Consider the following 21318-nt stretch of genomic DNA (forward strand, 5'->3'; position numbering starts at 1 on the left):
GCTCTAAACCTAAGCTCCACACCCAATAACACCCCCACCCCCAATAACTCCCCGCCATTTCCACACCCAATAACCCCACCCCCAGCTCCACACCCAATAACTCCCCGCCATTTCCACACCTAACGAACTATGGCGTAGAATAAGGCGATCAAGCGAGGGGTGGGAGCCAAAGTGGTTGCAAAGACCAGGCCCTTTCGTGCACCCGGGAAGCGGAGTTCAGATATGTCCCCTCCCTGCCCCCAAACTCCTTCCCACTCACTATCAACACTCCCACCTTGTCCCCACTTGGACAATGACTCACCTTCCAAAACTTCAAATACTGCTGATCTTCCCTTTAAACAAAGCAACACAATCTATCTGGAGGCACCAGTATTCACTGCCCTCCTGGCCTGGGTGCCAATTGCTGGTTTCCCCCCCCCCCTGCCAACCTGTGCCAGGAGCCTGGGACTCTGAGACTCTCACTGAGCAGTGGCCGGAGCCGGCGAGACTCGGAGCGCCTGTCGGGCTCTGCGAGAGGAAGCCATGGATCCACAAGATGCGTCGCCGACAACAGGAAGTAAACTGGGGCCAACCAGTCCACGCACCAGAAATAGTAACGCTGCAACCTTGTCTTTTTTTTGTTGCAAACGCGCTGTGCAGGAGTTTATTGCAAACGTGTCTGACTTTGGTTACACAACCAAAAAAGCAGCTTCACCCATTGCTGTTTAGCAAAAAAAAAACAAGTCGGATACCGAAGCTCGCATGGAGAAATGGGAGGGGGGGGGGGGGGAACGAAACTGAAAGTAAGAGCAGAAAATGAGAGTGATCCGGGGGTCCTCCTGCCTGCCGTGTACAAAGAATGATAAACCTGGTCAACCGAACACCTTGTAACCGATCAGAAATAACACTGCGCCTTATAACTCCATTCACCAGCTCTTCTCCCACGATTAATGTTCCCCTCCGTTGACCATGAGGACCGGAAAAAAATGGATTTCCCTTCCCCTCGCTCAGACCGAGGCGTAACTTTGACGGGTGGGACCCTTGCCCCTTGTTCAAAGTTCAGAGGGTACTCACTCACTCACTCCGCGATCTCGGTCTGGCGGCCTCCAGAGCCAGCACCTGCAACCCGGAGATTTCCGCAGCGAAATATACCCAGATTGCCAGGGAATGTACACAGACTGACGCCCACAGTCTGCCAGGGAATATACAGACTGATGTGTGTACCCCTTATACACACTGCAGGGAAATATACAGGCTGATGTGTGTACCCCTTATACACACTGCAGGGAAAGAAACAGGCTGATGTGTGTACCCCTTATACACACTGCAGGGAAATATGCAGACTGATGTGTGTACCCCTTATACACACTGCAAGGAAATATACAGACTGATGTGTGTACCCCTTATACACACTGCAGGGAAATATACAGACTGATGTGTGTACCCCTTATACACACTGCAGGGAAATATACAGGCCGATGTGTGTAGCCCTTATACGCATTGCAGGGAAATATACAGGCTGATGTGTGTAAGCCTTATACACACTGCAGGGAAATATACAGGCTGATGTGTGTACCCCTTATACACACTGCAGAGAAATATACAGGCTGATGTGTGTAGCCCTTATACACACTGCAGGGAAATATACAGGCGGATGTGTGTAGCCCTTATACACACTGCAGGGAAATATACAGGCTGATGTGTGTAGTCCTTATACACACTGTAGGGAAATATACAGACTGACGTGTGTACCCCTTATACACACTGCAGAGAAATATACAAGCTGATGTGTGTAGCCCTTATACCATCATCATAGGCACTCCCTTGAACGAGGATCACAAGAGTTCACAGATGTTTCGATGAAGCACCCGATGTTCCAGTCCTGAACTCCAGTTGAAGGGTGGAAGATGCCTGTGCGTGAATTTTTTTTTTACTGTTGCACATCAGTCACCACATGGACTTGACAGAGCTAGGCCATTATCCAGTGGCAAGGATTAACCAAGACAACTGGAGACCCGCTGTTCTGCAGAGACCTAGTCCGTGCACATATCGCTGCCCTGGGCCCTCGGCTCTTCTGGGCCCCGTACCCTCATTTGCCGCACCTCTGCCACAATCTCTCACCGCTCCTCTGCCACAAACATTCACCGCCTCTCGCCGCTCATCCGACCCGATCTTCCCACTCCTCTGTACCTGGGCCCTGCCGATGTTCCTGCCCACGCTCCAAAACGGCGACCAGGGTTTTGATGACATTACCCAGTCGCCCATCTCAAAATCGTCGCGCACTTGGAGCAGCTCGCACTGGAGGTTGAAGTGGTACGTCGCTCCAGCTCTTTTATAGCCCGACCTGCGTGCAGGGAAATATACAGGCTGATGTGTGTGCCCCTTATATACACTGCAGGGAAATATACACGCTGATGTATGTACCCCTTATACACACGGCAGGGAAATATACAGGCTGATGTATGTACCCCTTATACACATGGCAGGGAAATATACAGGCTAATGTGTGTACCCCTTATACACACTGTAGGGAAATATACAGGCTGATGTGTGTACCCCTTATACACACGGCAGGGAAATATACAGGCTGATGTGTGTACCCCTTATATACACTGCAGGGAAATATACAGGCTAATGTGTGTACCCCTTATACACACGGCAGGGAAATATACAGGCTGATGTGTGTACCCCTTATACACATGGCAGGAAAATATACAGGCTGATGTGTGTACCCCTTATACACACTGTAGGGAAATATAGGCAATCCCTCAGAATCGAGGAAGACTTGCTTCCACTCTAAAAATGAGTCCTTAGGTGGCTGAACAGTCCAATAGGAGAACCACAGTCCCTGTCACAGGTGGGACAGATAGTCGTTGAAGGAAAGGGTGGGTGGGGAGTCTGGTTTGCCGCACGCTCCTTCCGCTGCCTGTGCTTGTTTTCTGCATGCTCTCGGCAATGAGACTCGAGGTGCTCAGCGCCCTCCCGGATGCACTTCCTCCACTTCGGGCAATCTTTGGCCAGGGACTCCCAGGTGTCAGTGGGGATGTTGCAGTTTTTCAGGGAGGCTTTGAGGGTGTCCCTGTAACGTTTCCTCTGCCCACCTTTGGCTCATTTGCCACGAAGGAGTTCCGAGTAGAGCGCTTGCTTTGGGAGTCTCGTGTCTGGCATGCGAGTGATGTGGCCTGCCCAGCGGAGCTGATCAAGTATGGTCAGTGCTTCAGACTGATGTGTGTTGCCCTTATACACACTGCAGGGAAATATACAGGCCGATGTGTGTAGCCCTGATACACACTGCAGGGAAATATACAGGCCGATGTGTGTAGACCTTACACACTGCAGGGAAATATACAGACTAATATTGGCACCGCATGCACAGACTAGCGGAGAGGTTTAGGCTGGGAATTCCGGTGCTTAGAGCCTAGGCAACTGAAGCACGGCCACCAATGATAGAGTGATATAAATCGGGGATGCACATGGTATTGTGTTCCTAACACAGATGAGGCTGCACACAGGGAGGTTAAAGTAATAGTGACCTCAGTCTTTAATAAGACACTCCAGAGTGAGGAACAGGCCTTAGGGGCCGGCTTATATACAGTGCTCCCAAGGGATACTGGGATCCCTTGGGACTTCAGGGGATGCGCTCCCTGGTGGCGGAACATGGGAGTGCATGCTTTACAGTTACACAACATCACTCCCCACCAAAGTCAAAGTGAAAACTATTTACAAGGTGAGGCGGTCGGGAGCCTTTTTTTCCCTGGTGGACCGCCTCGGTACAAATGTCTGTTCTGGTGTGTTGGCTGTGCCCTCGCTGGGCTGGCGTGTTGTTAGCCCTGCAGGGCTGCTGGGTGAGCCTGGCCTTGCTGGGCTGTTGGGCATGATGGGTTCGATTTCCTGGTCCGGGGTGGTGTTGTGGGCTCGACAAAGGTGGTATCTACTGTGGGTTATTCAGGGCAGTCTGTGAACTGCAGTCTCGTTTGGTCCAGGTGCTTTCTGCAAATTTGTCCATTGTCTAGTTTGACTACAAACACCCTACTCCCTTCTTTAGCTATCACCGTGCCTGCGATCCACTTGAGACCATGGCCATAGTTTAGCACATACACAGGGTCATTCAGATCAATTTCCCGTGACACATTGGCGCGACCATCGTTTACATTTTGTTGCTGCCTCCTGCTCTCTACCTGATCATGCAGGTTGGGGTGAACCAGCGAGAGTCTGGTTTTAAGTGTCTTTTTCATGAGTAGCTCAGCCGGGGGCACCCCTGTGAGCGAGTGGGGTCTCATGCGGTAGCTGAGCAGTACTCGGGACAGGCGGGTTTGGAGTGAGCCTTCTGTGACTCGTTTAAGGCTCTGTTTGATTGTTTGTACTGCCCGCTCTGCCTGCCCATTGGAGGCTGGTTTAAACGGGGCCAAGGTGACATGTTTGATCCCATTGTGGGTCATGAATTCTTTAAATTCGGCACTGGTGAAACATGGCTCGTTGTCACTGACCAATATGTCAGGCAGGCCTTGGGTGGCAAACATGGCCCTCAGGCTTTCAATGGTGGCAGTGGCGGTGCTTCCCGACATTATTTCACATTCAATCCATTTTGAAAAAGCATCCACCACCACCAGGAACATTTTACCGAGAAGCGGGCCCGCAAAGTCGAAATGGATCCTCGACCATGGTCTGGAGGGCCAGGACCACAAACTTAGTGGTGTCTTTCTGGGCGCGTTGCTCAACTGAGCACATACGCTGCATTGCCGTACACAGGACTCTAAGTCAGAGTCGATACCGGGCCACCACACGTGGGATCTGGCTATCGCTTTCATCATGACTATACCCGGGTGTGTGCTGTGGAGATCCGAGATGAACGTCTCCCTGCCCGTTTTTGGGTAGCACTATGCGGTTACCCCACAACAGGCAGTCTGCCTGAATGGACAGCTCGTCCTTTCGCCGCTGGAACGGCTTGATTAGCTCTTGCATTTCAACGGGGATGCTGGCCCAGCTCCCATGCAGTACACAGTTTTTTTTACTAGGGACAGCAGAGGACCTTGGCTGGTCTAAGTCCTAATCTGGCGGGCCATGACAGGTGATTTATCATTTTCAAATGCTTCCATGACCATCAACAAGTCTGCGGGCTGTGCCACCATCAACAAGTTTGCAGGCTGCGCCATTTCCACCCCCATGGTGGGCAATGGTAGTCGACTGAGAGCATCCGCACAGTTCTCGGTGCCTGGCCTGTGGCGGATGATATAGTTATACGCTGATAGCGCGAGTGCCCACCATTGTATGCAGGCTGAGGCATTAGTATTTATCCCCTTGTTTTCAGCAAACAGGGATGTGAAGGGCTTGTGATCGGTTTCTGTCATGTATGTAACCACAATGTAACACCACTGCATTACTGTATACACTCAACCTAGATGCACACCTTGACCACAAGGGGTGAACTTGTGGGAGACACTGCTTACCTGATCACTCAGGTATAAAAAGGGAGGTCCCACACAGGGTCACTGTCTTGGGAGTCCTGTGAATAAAGAGTTCAGGTCACAGAGTGACCTTGTCCCCAGAAGGTGCCTCGTGTGGTTTCATACTGTAGAGTAAGGACTTTACATTGGCGACGAGAAACGGGAATTCACGACCCACGAGAATGGCCACCAGTAGCACAGAGGAACGGTACTGTGTTGGGAAAGACTGGGATGATTTTGTCGAGAGGCTTCAGCAAAGCTTCGTTACAAAAAAATGGCTGGGGGATGCAGCGGCCGACAAGCGAAGGGCTCATCTCTTGACCAGCTGCGGACCAAAGACTTACGCGCTCATGAAGGACTTGCTAGCACCTGAAAAGCCGGCGGACAAAACCTTTGAAGAACTTAGCAAATTGATCGGTGAGCACCTCAAACCGGTGACTAGTATACATATGGCCCGACACAGATTCTACACCCACCGACGTCGTGAAGGACAGAGCATACCGGACTTCGTAGCAGATCTCCGGCATTTGGCCAGCCTCTGTAAGTTCACAGATGCCTGCAGGGGGGAGATGCTAAGGGACTTCTTTATCGAGGGCACCGGTCATGTGGGAATTTTCCGCAAATTAATTGAGACCAAGGATTTGACCTTGGAAGCGGCGGCGTTGATGGCTCAAACTTTCATGGCGGGGGAGGAAGAGATGAAAATAATATACGCGCGCAATTCTGCCTCTAACACGGCGATGGATCAGGGTATCAACATCATCAATGCGACTCAGAGCCCCGCAGGCAGGCAGTGGCAGTCCGAAGCAATAGACCCCAGAGCAGGACTTCAACAGAGACAATGGCAGGCTGAACGGACATTCATGCCATCACAGTGGACAATGCGGCCCGGGATGGGGCCATTGACATCCACTAATAGGGTACTTAAGGGCAGTCAAAGGGACAGTCAGCGCGGAATGCCTGGCTATAGCCCTTTTGTTCCCAACAATGGAAACTTTAACTCATGCTAGAGGTGTGGGGGAAAACACTCAGCTGGATCTTGCAGATTTCAACAGTTTGTCTGCAGGAACTGCAATCTCAGAGACCACTTAGCTCGAATGTGCAGGAAGCCTGCAACCAGACTAATATATGAGGCGGATGGACCAGAAGAGGGTTCTTTGAGGCAGGATGACTTTTGGGGCAAATCGATGGACGCCGAGATGCAGCGGGTCCATGCGGCGAATATTCACAGTTCATACACCAAAACGCCACCAATGATGATGAGGGTTTTACTAAACGGTATCCCAGTACGCATGGAGCTGGACACTGGGGCCAGCCAGTCACTCATGGGTGTTCAGCAATTTGAGAAGCTATGGCCACTTAAAGCCAGTAGACCCAAATTAGCACGTGTTGACACACAATCACGGACTTACACGAAAGAAATCATTCCGGTGCTAGGCAGTGCAATATTGGCTGTCACACACAACGGGTTAGTGAATCGGCTGCCGCTCTGGATTGTCCCGGGCAATGGTCCCGCACTGTTGGGGAGGAGCTGGTTAGCCGAGATGAACTGGAAATGGGGGGATGTTCACGCAATGTCATCTGTGGAGCGAAGTTTGTGCTCACAAGTCCTACAACAATTCGATTCACTATTCCAACCTGGCGTCGGGACTTTCAAAGGTACTGAAGTAGTGATACACATCACCCCGGACGCCAGGCCAGTGCGCCACAAAGCCAGAGCGGTGTCGTATGTGATGCGGGAAAAGATCGAGGGCGAACTGGACCGGCTGTTGAGAGAGGGCATCATCTCGCCTGTCGAATTCAGCGACTGGGTGAGCCCCATCGTTCCCGTACTAAAAGGGGATGGCTGTGTCAGGATCTGTGGCGACTACAAGGCCACCATCAATCGGGTGTCCCTACAAGATCAATACCCGCTCCCGAGAATGGAGGACTTTTTCACCACACTGGCAGGCGGCAAGCTGTTCACCAAGTTGGAACTCACTTCAGCCTATATGACCCAGGAACTGGCCAATGAATCTAAACTACTGACCACCATCACCACGCACAAGGGAGTGTTCATCTATAACAGGTGCCCGTTTGGCATTCGATCAGCGGCCGCGATTTTTCAACGAAACATGGAAAGCATGCTTAAATCCATTCCTGGAGACACCAAGGAACCTGGAGGAGGTGCTACGCCAACTGGACCGGGTAGGCCTGCAACTCAAGAAGTCTAAATGTGTGTTCTTAGCTCCTGAGGTTGAGTTTCTGGGCAGGAGGGTTTCAGCAGATGGGATTCGGCCCACCGAATCCAAAACAGAAGTGATTCGATGAGCACCCAGGCCCTGCAACACATCGGAGTTGCTTTCATTCCTGGGTCTGTTGAACTATTTCGGGAACTTTCTGCCGAACTTGAGCACATTGTTGGAGCCGCTACACGTGCTCCTGCGTAAGGGTTGTGATTGGTTCTGGGGGGACTGTCAGGAACGGGCTTTTGATTGGGCGCGGAACCTGCTTTGTTCAAACAAGTTGTTGACCCTGTACGACCCCTGTAAAAAAATTGATTCTGACATGTGATGCATGGTCCTATGGTGTTGGGTGCGTGTTGCAGCAGGGCAATGCTGAGGGTCAACTACAACTTGTGGCTTATGTCTCCAGGTCGCTCTCTCAAGCTGAACGAGGATATGGAATGGTTGAGAAGGAAGCACTCGCAGTTCAACACACCCCAGGCAGCAATAGACCCAAGAGTAAGTCTCCAACAGAGACAATGGCAGGCTGAACGGACATTTACACGCCCCCCCCCCCCCCCCCGCAGTGGACAATGCGCCCGGGATGAGGCCATTGACACCCACTAACAGGGTGCTCAAGAGCAGTCAAAGGGACAATCAGCGAGGAATGCCTTGTAACAGCTCTTTTGTTCACAACAATGGGAATCTCAGTTCATGCTGGAGGTGTGGGGGCAGACATGCTGCCAGGACTTGCAGGTTTCAACAGTTCGTCTGCAGAAATTGTAACCTCAATGGCTGTCACACACAATGGGTTAGTGAATCGGCTGCTGCTCTGGATTGTCCCGGGCAATGGTCCCGCACTGCTGGGGAGGAGCTGGTTAGCTGAGATGAACTGGAAATGGGGGGATGTGCACGCCATGTCATCTGTGGAGCGAAGTTCATGCTCACAGATCCTACAGCAATTTGAGTCACTATTTCAACCTGGCGTCGGGACGTTCAAAAGTACCAAAGTAGTGATATGCATCACCCTGGACGCCAGACCAGTGCATCACAAAGCCAGAGTTGTGCCGTATGTGATGCGGGAGAAAATTGAGAGCGAGTTGGACTGATTGCTGAGAGAGGGCATCCTCTCGCCCGTTGAATTCAGCGACTGGGCAAGCCCCATCGTTCCCTTCCTAAAAGCGGATGGCTCGGTCAGGATCTGTGGCGACTACAAGGCCACTATCAACCGGGTGTCCCGACAAGACCAATACCCACTCCCAAGAGCGGAGGACCATTTTGCTACGCTGGCAGGCAGCAAGCTGTTCACCAAGTTGAACCTCACTTCGGCCTACATGACCAAAGAACTGGCCGACGAATCTAAACTACTGACCACCATCACCACGCACAAGGGACTGTTTGTTTACAACAGGTGTCCGTTTGACATTCGATCAACGGCCGCGATTTTTCAAAGAAACATGGAAAGCCTGCTCAAATCCATTCCCGGAACAATTGTATTTCAGGACGACATCCTCATCACCGGTCGTGACACCGAGGAACACCTCCACAACCTGGAGGAGGTGCTACGCCGACTGGACCGGGTAGGCCTGCGACTCATGAAGTCTAAGTGTGTGTTTTTGGCTCCCGAGGTCAAGTTTCTGGGCAGGAGGGTTGCTGCAGACGGGATTCGGCCTACCCGAATCCAAAACGGAGGCAATTCGACGAGCGCCCAGGCCCTGTAACATATCTGGGACTCTTGAACTATTTCGGGAACTTTCTGCCGAACTTAAGCACATTGTTGGAGCCGCTACACGTGCTCCTGCGTAAGGGTTGCGATTGGTTTTGGGGGGACTATCAGGAACGGGCTTTCAATCTGGTGCAGAACCTACTTTGTTCAAATAAGTTGCTGACCCTGTACGACCCCCGTAAGAAATTGGTTCTGACATGAGATGCATCGTCCTATGGGGTTGGGTGCGTGTTGCAGCAGGGTAATGCTGAGGGCCAACTACAACCTGTGGCTTATGTCTCCAGGTCGCTCTCTCAAGCTGAACGAGGATATGGGATGGTTGAGAAGGAAGCACTCGCATGTGTCTATGGGGTGAAAAAGATGCATTAGTACTCTTTTGGCAGGAGGTTCGAATTAGAAACGGACCACAAGCCATTGACATCCCTGCTGTCAGACAGCAAGGCTGTCAATGCCAATGCATCAGCTCGCATACAGCGATGGCCTCTCACGTGACTACACCATCCGGCACCGGCCCGGCACCAAAAACTGCGCTAACGCGCTCAGCAGGTCACCACTGAGTGGGCAGCGGAGCAAAGCGCTGAGATGGTCATGGCTGTCGATGCCTTTGACAGCGCAGGCTCCCCCATCACAGCCCGCCAGATCAAAATCTGGACCAACAGAGATCCCCTCCTATCTCTGATTCAGAAATGTGTCCTGACTGGGGATTGGGCGCCCGCACACAGAGCATGTCCTGAGGAGGTCAGACCATTTCACAGACGGATGGATGAGCTCTCCATCCAAGCTGACTGCCCTCTATGGGGCAGCCGGGTAGTCATGCCCCAGAGGGGCAGGGAAGCATTCATCAGGGAACTCCACAGCGAGCACCCAGGCATTGTGCTGATGAAGGCCATTGCCCGGTCACACATTTGGTGGCCGGGAATTGATTCAGACCTGGAACACTGTGTTTGCAGATGCACAACGTGTGCCCAGCTAGGTAATGCCCCCAGGGAGGCCCCACTCAGCCCGTGGCCCTGGTCCACCAGGCCATGGTCACGTATTCACTTAGACTACGCGGGCCCTTTCATGGGAAAAATGTTTCTCATTGTGGTTAATGCGTACTCGAAATGGATCGAGTGCAATATTTTGAATTAGTGCACGACATCCACCACCGTGGAGAGTCTGCGCGCGGTCTTTGCGACCCGCGGCTTGCCGGACATCCTTGTTAGCGATAATGGCCCAATTTCACAAGCTATGAATTCTGGGAGTTTATGTCGGGCAATGGCATGAACCATGTCAGGATAGCACCATTCAAGCCGGCCTCCAATGGCCAGGCGGAACGTGCGGTCCAAATCATAAAACAAGGCATGCTCCAGATTCAAGGACCCTCCCTACAATGCCGCCTATTGCGCCTCCTGCTGGCCTATAGGTCCCGACCGCACTCGCTCACAGGGGTCCCGCCCGCGGAGCTACTCATGAAACGAACACTCAAAACTCGGCTGTCCCTCATTCATCCAGTTCTGTCCAACATTGTTGAGGGCAAGCACCAGTCCCAAAACGAGTACCATGACCGAAATTTAAGGGGGAGATGTATAGAAATTGATGACCCCGTATTTGTTCTCAATCACGCTTTGGGGCCCAAATGGCTTGAGGGTACTGTAATAGACAAAGAGGGGAATAGGGTCATAGTGGTTAAAGTTAACAATGGGCAGATATGCCGCAAGCATCTGGACCAAGTAAAAAAAGGTTCAGCATGGACACTGAGGAACCTGAGGAAGATCATGAGATGGTATTCACACCACCGCCAGTGAACAAGCAACAAGAACATTAAGCAGCATGCACAGTCCCTGCGGTCAGCCCGGACAGGCCGGAATCACCACAGGTGACAGACACGCATACCAAGGCTCAACAACCAGAGCCTCAACTGCGGCGCTCCATGAGAGAGCGCAGACCACCCGAGAGACTTAACCTATGATCCCAATAAGATGTTGAGGGGGAGGTGATGTCATGTATGTAACCTTTATGTAACAACACTGCAATATTGTATATACGGAAGAAATGCACACATTGACCACAGGGGGTGAACTTGTGGGAGACACTCCTCACCTGGTGATCCAGGTATATAAAGGGAGGTCCCACGCAGGGTCATCACTTCTTGGTCCTGTGAATAAAGGTTCAGGTCATGGAGTGACCTGGTCCATAGAATGTGCCTCATGCGCATTTGTGGTATTGTGTAAGGACTTTACAGTTTGGTGGCCTGGAATTGATTCAGACCTGGAACACGGTGTTCGCAGGTGCACGACATGTGCCCAGCTGGGTAATGCCCCCAGGGAGGCCCCGCTCAGCCCGTGGCCCTGGCCCACCAGGCCATGGTCACGCATTCATGTTGACTATGCGGGCCCGTTCATGGGTAAGTTGTTCCTTATTGTGGTAGATGCGTACTCGAAATGGATTGAGTGCATCATTCTGAATTTATGCACGTCATCCACCACCGTGGAAAGCCTACGTGTGATCTTTGCAACCCATGGCTTGCCGGACATCCTGGTTAGTGATAATGGCCCATGTTTCACAAGCTACCAATTCTGAGAGTTTATATCGGGCAATGGCATCAACCACGTCAGGACTGCGCCGTTCAAAGCCGGCCTCCAATGGCCAGGCGGAACATGCGGTCCAAATCATTAAGCAAGGTATGCTCAGGATTCAAGGGCCCTCCCTACAATGCCGCCTATCGCGCCTCCTGCTGGCCTACAGATCCCGACCGCACTCGCTAACGGGGGTCCCACCCGCAGAGCTACTGATGAAACGGACACTCAAAACTTGGTTGTCCCTCATTCACCCGGTCCTCACCGACATAGTTGAGGGCAAGCGCAAGTCACAAAACGAGTACCATGACTGTAATGCGAGGGGGAGATGTATAGAAATAAATGATCCTGTATTCGTCCTCAATCACGCCATGGTGCCCAAATGGCTTGAGGGCACTGTAATTGACAAAGAGCGGAATAGGGTCACCGTGGTAAAACTCAACAATGGTCAGATATGCTATAAGCATCTGAACCAAGTAAAAAAAAGGTTCAGCATTGACACGGAGGTACCTGAAGAAGACCATGAGATGGAGCTCGCCACACCGCCAGTGAACGAGCAACAAGAGCAATCAGAAGAATGCACAGTCCCTGAGGTCAGCCCGGACAGGCCGGAATCACCACAGGTGACAGACACTCACGTCAGTGTCCAACAGCCAGAGCCCCAACTGCGGCGCTCCACGAGGGAGCGTAGACCACCTGAAAGACTAAACCTATGATTCGAATAAGACTTTGTGGGGGGAGGTGATGTCATGTAGGAAACCACAATGTAACACCATTGCATTACTGTATACACTCAACCTAGATGCACACCTTGACCACAAGGGGTGAACTTGTGGGAGACACTCCTTACCTGATCACTCAGGTATAAAAAGGGAGGTCCCACGCAGGGTGTCCTGTGAATAAAGAGTTCAGGTCACAGAGTGACCTTGTCCCCAGAATGTGCCTTGTGTGGTTTCATACTGTAGAGTAAGGACTTTACAGTTTCCAGATCAAATTTGAGGCCAAACAGGTACTGATGCATTTTCTTTACCCCGAACACACACGCTAATGCCTCTTTCTCAATCATGCTGCAGGCGCTCTCGGCCTTAGACAAGCTCCTGGAGGCATTGGCGACAGATTGCAACTTCCCTGCAACGTTAGCTTGTTGTAATACACACCCGACTCCGTACGACGACGCATCACATGCTAGCACAAGTAATTTACACGGGGCATACAATACAAGCAGCTTGTTGGAGCATAAAATGTTTCTGGCTTTCTCAAAAGCAATTACTTGATTTTTTTTCCCATACCCAGTTCTCACCTTTACGCAATAACACATGTAGGGGCTCTAAGAGGGTGCTTAACCCCAGCAGGAAGTTACCAAAATAGTTGAGGAGTCCCAGGAACGACCGCAGTTCCATGACGTTCTATGGTCTGGGCGCGTTCCTGATAGCCTCTGTCTTGGCATCTGTGGACCGAATGACGTTAGCCGCGATCTTTCTTCCCAAAAACTATACTTCTGTTGCCATGGAGACGCACTTCGACCTGGTTTTGTAGGTGCTCGACGGTGTCCCGACCCGTGACCAATATGTCGTCCTGAAAAACCACCGTGCGTGGTACCGACTTGAGTAAGCTCTCCATGTTTCTCTGGAAGATCGCTGCAGCCGACCGAATTCCAAACGGGCATCTGTTGTAGATGAACAGTCCCTTGGGCGTGTTGATGCAGGTGAGGCTCTTCGAAGACTCCTCCAGTTTGTGCGTCATGTAGGCCGAAGTCAGGTCGAGCTTGGTGAACGTCTTGCCTCCTGCCAGCATCGCAAATAGGTCGTCTGCCTTAGGTAGCGGGTATTGGTCCTGGAGCGAGAAACAATTAATAGTTACTTTATAATCACTGCAAATCCTGACCGTGCCATCACTTTTGAGTACTGGAACAATCGGGCTGGCCCACTCGCTGAATTCCACTGGGGAGATGATGCCCTCGCGTTGCAGCCTGTCCAGCTCGATTTCCACTCTCTCCCTCATCATGTGAGGTACCGCTCGCAACTTGTGGTGAATGGATCGTGCCTCTGGGACCAAGTGGATCCGCACCTTTGCCCTGGAAAAGTTTCCAATGCCTGGCTCAAAAAGGGAAGAAAATTTGTTGAGAACCTGGAAACATGAGGCCTCATCGACGTGTGATAGCGCTCGGATGTCATCCCAGTTCCAGCGGATTTTGCCCAGCCAGCTCCTTCCAAGCAGTGTAGGGCCATCGCCCGGGACAATCCAGAGTGGCAGTTCGTGCACCGTGCCCTCATAGGTGACCTTGACCATAGCACTGCCCAGGACAGTGATAAGCTCTTTGGTGTACGTTCTCAGTTTCGTGTGGATGGGGCTCAGGGCTGGTCTGAGTGCCTTGTTGCACCACAGTCTCTCAAACATCTTTTTACTCATGTTGGATTGGCTAGCGCCAGTGTCCAGTTCCATGGCTACGGGTAAGCCATTCAATTTTACATTTAGCATTATAGGTGGACATTTTGTCGAAAATGTGTGCGCCCCGTGTACTTCAGCATCTGCCTCCTCTCTCTGAGGCTTGAAATTGCTTTGATCCACCATGGACCGATCTTCCTCTGCCACGTGGTGGTTAGCAGGTTTTTCAGAGCTTGCAGCTCGTCTGCAAGCTCGTTGGAGGTGCCCCATTGTTTCACAGCTCTTGCAAACATACCCTTTGAAGCGGCATGAATAGGCTGAATGGAAACCTCCACAACGCCATCAAGGTGTGAATTGCCTTGCATTCATTCTTTGTTGGGGAGTCTGAGTCACTTGGGTCACCTGAGGCCTACTGGCAGTTGCAGACTCATGGTTTCTGCCCCGTACATTTCTGCTCGCAAACACAGTTCCAGTTAATTGATGAACATTGCTAGCACTTGTGTGCTGAGAGATTTGTTTGGTGTTATCACTGGTGGACATAAACGCCTGTGTTATCCCAATGGCCTTACTGAGGGTCGGTGTCTCTACAGTCAAAAGTTTTCGTAGGATGGTCTCGTGGCCAATGCCCAGTACAAAAAAGTCTCCGAGCATTTGCTCCAGGTAGCCATCAAACTCATATTGTCCCGCAAGTCGCCTTAGCTCGGCGACATAGCTCGCCACTTCCTGACCTTCAGATCGCTGGCATGTGTAGAACCGATACCTTGCCATCAGCACGCTCTCCCTCAGGTTAAGATGCTCCCGAACCAGTGTACTCAGCTCCTCATATGACTTATCTTTGGGTTTCACTGGAGCCAGAAGATTCTTCATGAGGCTGTAGGTCGGTGCCCCGCAGACTGTAAGGAGGACCGCTCTCCTTTTTACAGCGCTTCCTTCTCCGTCCAGCTCGTTGGCTACAAAGTACTGGTCTAGCCGTTCGACATAGGCTTCCCAATCCTCACCCTCTGAGAACTTCTCCAGGATGCCCACAGTTTGCTGCATCTTTGCGTTGGATTCGTATACTCGTCGCCAGTTATTGTGTTCCTAACACAGATGAGACTGCACACAGGGAGGTTAAAGTAACAGTGACCTCAGTCTTTATTAAGACACTCCAGAGTGAGGAACAGGCCTTAGGGGCCGGCTTATATACAGTGCTCCCAAGGGATGCTGGGATCCCTTGTGACTTCACGGGAAGCGCTCCCTGGTGGCGAAACATGGGAGTGCATGCTTTACAGATACACAACACAAGGGGCCAGAATTGGAGTTGCGCAGAGAACTGGGAGGGTTGTAGGTCTGAAGGAGGTTACAGGCAGGGCTGAAGCCATGGAGGGATTTGAAAACAAGGACGAGAATTCTGAAAGCAGCACGTTGCCAGGCTGAGAGCCAATGTGGGTCAGTGAGCACAGGGGTGATGAGTGAACGGGACTTGGTGCGAGATAGGATATGGCAGCAGAGTTTTGGATGAGCTCAAGTTTACAATGGTTTCAACTTGGGAGGCCAGCCAGTAGACCATTGGAATTGTTGATTCTGGTAGTAACAAAATCATGGATGATGGTTTCAGTAACAAATGAACTGAGACAGGAGTGCAGACAGGTGATGTTACGGAGGTGAAAGTAAGTGGCCTTGGTGATGGAGAGTATATGGGGTTGGTAGCTCAACTCAGCGTCAAATAGAACGGCGAACTTGCGAACAGCCTGGTTCAGCCTCAGACAGTGGCCAGAAGGAGGGATGCGGTCAGTGGCGAGGGAACAGAGGTGTGCCAGGGACCGAAGACAATAGCTCCAGTCTTCCTCATAACTAATTGGAGGAAATTTCTGCTCATCAGAGTTTGTGGAGTGGTTGCGAGAGGTGGTGCTGAGACAAAACTTGTCGGGTGTTTTGTGTGCCCCGTGTCTCTATGAATCTCCCTTGAGTTGACCCGTGCTTTAAAAGTCCTCGGTTCGGGTTGTTTCCCTTTGGACGGCAGGAGCTTTTGCCAATAGTTCCTGCCTAGCCCATCGATTAGCGGCTAATCCCAGAGAGAGAGAGACCAAGGACAGATAGGTCTTCTCCTATGCCCAATGCGCAGTGTCCCCAGCGGGATTACTGTGTAACCCGGCTGTGAGCAGATGCCACCTGGTTGGTCTTCCGAATTATTCCGCGAACCTCAAGCCCCACAACCCCCAAGTTCAGACACAATGAGTTACTATTGATAGATTATAATTGACTCAGACAAAACAAAACAGTTCAGGTTGGTCACCCTGAACGTATAAAATTCTGACTGGGTTGGATAGATTGGATGCGGGGAGGATGTTTCCCCTGACTGGGAAGTCTAGAACAAGGGGTCACAGTCTCAGGATTTCTGGTAGGAAATTTAGGACCGAGATGAGGAGAAATTTTTTCGCTCAGAGGGTGGTGAATCTGTGAAATTCTCTACCACAGAAGGCTGTGGAGGCTAAGTCACGGAATATATTTAAGAGGGATATAGATAGATTTCAAGAAACAAAAGGCATCAAGGGAATATGGTGTTGAGATAAAGGATCAGCCATGATCATATTGAATGGCGGTGCAGACTTGAAGAGCCGAATGGCCTACTACTGCTCCTATTTTCTACGTTTCTATGGTCAAAGATTGATTCATAGAAACATAGAAACATCGAAAATAGGTGCAGGAGTAGGCCATTCGGCCCTTCGAGCCTGCACCGCCATTCAATGAGTTCATGGCTGAACATGCAACTTCAGTACCCCATTCCTGCTTTCTCGCCATACCCCTTGATCCCCTTATAGTAAGGACTACATCCAACTCCTTTTTGAATATATTTAGTGAATTGGCCTCAACAACTTTCTGTGGTAGAGAATTCCACAGGTTCACCACTCTTTGGGTAAAGAAGTTTCTCCTCATCTTGGTCCTAAATGGCTTACCCCTTATCCTTAGACTGTGACCCCTGGTTCTGGACTTCCCCAACATTGGGAACATTCTTCCTGCATCGAACCTGTCTAAACCTGTCAAAATTTTAAACGTTTCTATGAGATCCCCTCTCATTCTTCTGAACTCCAGTGATTACAAGCCCAGTTGATCCAGTCTTTCTTGATATGTCAGTCCCGCCATCCCGGGAATCAGTCTGGTGAACCTTCGCTGCATTCCCTCAATAGCAAGAATGTCCTTCCTCAAGTTAGGAGACCAAAACTGTACACAATACTCCAGGTGTGGCCTCACCAAGGCCCTGTACAACTGTAGTAACACCTGCCTGCCCCTGTACTCAAATCCCCTCGCTATGAAGGCCAACATGCCATTTACTTTCTTAACCGCCTGCTGTACCTGCATGCCAACCTTCAATGACTGATGTACCATGACACCCAGGTCTCATTGCACCTCCCCTTTTCCTAATCTGTCACCATTCAGATAATAGTCTGTTTCTCTGTTTTTATCACCAAAGTGGATAACCTCACATTTATCCACATTATACTTCATCTGCCATGCATTTGCCCACTCACCTAACCTATCCAAGTCACTCTGCAGCCTCATAGCATCCTCCTCGCAGCTCACACTGCCACCAAACTTAGTGTCATCCGCAAATTTGGAAATACTACATTTAATCCCCTCGTCTAAATCATTAATGTGCAATGTAAACAGCTGGTGCCCCAGCACAGAACCTTGCGATACCCCACTAGTCACTGCCTGCCATTCTGAAAAGTACCCATTTACTCCTACTCTTTGCTTCCTGTCTGCCAACCAGTTCTCAATCCACGTCAGCACACTACCCCCAATCCCATGTGCTTTAACTTTGCACATTAATCTCTTGTGTGGGACCTTGTCGAAAGCCTTCTGAAAGTCCAAATACACCACATCAACTGGTTCTCCCTTGTCCACTTTACTGGAAACATCCTCAAAAAATTCCAGAAGATTTGTCAAGCATGATTTCCCTTTCACAAATCCATGCTGACTTGGACCTATCATGTCACCTCTTTCCAAATGTGCTGCTATGACATCCTTAATAATTGATTCCATCATTTTACCCACAACTGATGTCAGGCTGACCGGTCTATAATTTCCTGTTTTCTCTCCCTCCTTTTTTAAAAAGTGGGGTTACATTGGCTACCCTCCACTCGATAGGAACTGATCCAGAGTCAATGGAATGTTGGAAAATGACTGTCAATGCATCTGCTATTTCCAAGGCCACCTCCTTAAGTACTCTGGAATGCAGACCATCAGGCTCTGGAGATTTATTGGCCTTCAATCCCATCAATTTCCAGGTATTACTACAGCCCTGTGTATTATACAGGGTATAAAGATGCTGAACTTTGGGAGAAACCACAGACTCCGGCCCCGGTTGGGACAGATAGTCGTTGAGGGAAGGGGTGAGTGGGGCTCATTTGCCGCACGCTCCTTCCACTGCCTGCACTTGATTTCTACATGCTCTCGGCAACAAGACTTGAGGTGCTCAGCGCCCTCCCAGATGCACTTCCTCCACTTAGGCAGGTCTTTAGCCAGGGACTCCCAGGTGTCAGTGGGGATGTTGCACTTTATCAGGAAGGCTTTGAGGATGTCTTTGTAATGTTTCCACTGCCCACCTTTGGCTCGTTTGCCATGAAGGAGTTCCAAGTAGAGCGCTTGCTTTGGGAGTCTCGTGTCTGGCATGCGAACTATGTCATTGGCGGTCCCTCGAAGCAAGGATGACTTGCTTCCACGTCAAAAAGGAATGAGTTCACAGGTGTTTCAATGAAGGACCTAATATTCCAGATCACAAACTACATTGTGAAGGGTGCAAGATGCCTGTGCTTGGATTTTTTTAACGTGTGGTGGCCATTGCACACCAGCCACCACACGGGCTTGACAGAGCTAGGTCTTGGTCCAGTGGCAAGGGTTAAGCAGGATAACTGGAGACCTGCTCTGCTGCACAGACCGAGTGCGCACAGCTATAGCAGTGTGGGCTGGCCAGTGCTGCCCCTGGGCCCTTGCCTCTTCTGGGCCCCAGATTCACGCCTTTCCTGGGCCCCGGTCACTTCCCTCTATGGACTCTTGCCGCTCCTTCGCTCCTCCTGCTGTGTCTGCCCGCACTACAATCAGCGACCTGGCTTCGCAGCCGTCGCCCTCCTGCAGTGGTATGCCGCTGCACACTGCTCCCTCTAATGGCCCCGGCCTGCTGATGGTCTTGCAGGCTGGGACCGCGCCGACTTCCGGGCCTGCCCAGCGGAGCTGATCAAGTGTGGTCAGTGCTTCGATTAAAAGAGAGTCGTGATCCTCTGGAATACAATGCCGGCTGGTGTGTTGGGTGCTGACTCTGCATTGCCTTCCAGAGGGGGCTGGACCGGTTGCTGACTGGGGCAGAGATCGTATCATATTGAAGGTCAGTGCCTTCATAGACAACACTCGGTCCATGTGATCTCCTGGACTGGATTCGATTACCTGAGGGGCGGTCGGAGAGGAATTTTATATAGATTTTTTTTCCTTACTGATCCTGGGTTTTTCTCTGGCTTTCCCCTCTTTTTTTATGGATGTGCTTATTTGTACTGTCAAAATGGCCAACATGCTCCACCCTTTGTTTCTGATTGGTCCCCTCGGAGGATAAGCCACACCCTGAAGTTTCACAGGAATGTGTAACTGGAACCGTCCATCCCAAGGTCTCACTGACTTGCAAATTGTAACTTGATCCACTTTGATTTCCTGAAGCAGAGGACAGAGGGCAGAGCTCCCCAGAAGACAGCAAGGGCCAGCCAAAGTGCCTCCCCCAACCGAAGTGCCTTACCCCAGTCCAAGTGCCTCCTCCCCTAACCCCCCGCCCACCACCACCACCATAGATGGGGCAGGCCTTGTGTACGGAATGTTAACAGGTTTATTGGGTATGAAGTGAATAGTGACAGTATCATGACTTCTGGATATCATCCACTCCGACGGGGGTTGGAAGAATGTGATCCGTCTTCTTCCCCTTCCGCAGCTTTCTTCCCCCCCCTCCCCGAGTCTCTCTCCCCCGCCCCCCCCTTGTCTCTCCCTCCCTCATCTCGCTCCATCGCCCCTCTCTCCCTCCCCCCGCCAGCCTCCCTCCCCCCTGCCTCGCTCTCTCCACCATCCCAGCCTCTCCCACCCCCCCAGCCTCTCTCTCTTCCCCCCAGCCTCTTTCTCCCCCTCTCTCTCTCTCCCTCCCTCACCAGCCTCTCTCTTTCTCCCCCCTCTCTCTCGCTCCCTCCCCCACCAGCCTCTCTCTTTCTCCCCCCAGCCCCTCTCCCTCCCCCCCAGCCTCTCTCTCTCTCCCCCCCCAGCCTCTCTCTCTCCCCCACCCCCACACCCGGCCTCTCGCTCTCTCTCTCCCCCCGCCCCCCTCCTCCAGCCTCTCTCTCTCGCTATCGGGCCCACGCCGGCCAAGGGGGAGAGAGTTGGAGCTTCAGGTCATGCTTCTCAGCACCATGTTCATGGAATGATTCGGCCGGTCGGGGGGGTGGGCAGAGCTTGACAGGGGCGAGGCTTGTCACCTGTCAGTCAAAACATTGCAGTACGGGCAGGTGGGTGTCGGGAGCAGGGCTGGACAGACACCTGTCTGTCAAAGAAAGTGCAGTACAAATAGTTACATCATTTTTTTATTCATTCACGGGATGTGGGCATCACTGCCAAGGCCAGCATTTATTGCCTATCTCTAGGTGGTGAGCGGCCTTCTTGAACCGCTGCAGTCCGTGAGGTGAAGGTGCTCCCACAGTGTTGTTAGTGAGGGAGTTCCAGGATTTTGACCCACCATGATGAAGGAATGGTGATATATTTCCAAATCAAGATGGTGTGTGACTTGGAGGGGATCTTGCAGGCGGTGGTGTTCTCATGCACCTGCTGCCCTTGCCCTTCTAGGTGATAGAGGTCGTGGGTTTGGGAGGTGGTGTTGGAGAAGCCTCGAAGAGTTGCTTCAGTGCATTTTGTAGATGTGCAAGAAATCATGAATCTGAAGAAATTGCGAATTATAAAAGAAGTAATAATTTTATTTAAAAAGTACTTATGTCAACTCAGCAGACACAGAGAACTAAGGT

General features: G+C 51.3%; 1 protein-coding gene across 7 annotated transcripts in view; it reads right to left on the bottom strand.

The window, feature by feature from the left end:
• Positions 1-1112, bottom strand: part of parp10 (poly(ADP-ribose) polymerase family member 10) — a 43744-nt gene extending 42632 nt beyond the window's left edge. For 2 of the 7 annotated variants that reach the window (XM_070881813.1, XM_070881811.1), the window contains exon 1: positions 429-750. The gene's annotated coding sequence lies outside the window, so the exon portion shown is untranslated. Of the gene's footprint in view, positions 1-301; positions 751-909; positions 977-1049 lie in introns of those variants that run through there. The other 5 variants (XM_070881812.1, XM_070881808.1, XM_070881809.1 and 2 more) reach the window with 4 other exon arrangements.
• Between the last annotated feature and the right edge of the window lie 20206 nt (positions 1113-21318).

Source organism: Pristiophorus japonicus, chromosome 5 (genome assembly GCF_044704955.1).
Source record: "Pristiophorus japonicus isolate sPriJap1 chromosome 5, sPriJap1.hap1, whole genome shotgun sequence".
Taxonomy (NCBI): Eukaryota; Metazoa; Chordata; class Chondrichthyes; family Pristiophoridae; genus Pristiophorus; species Pristiophorus japonicus.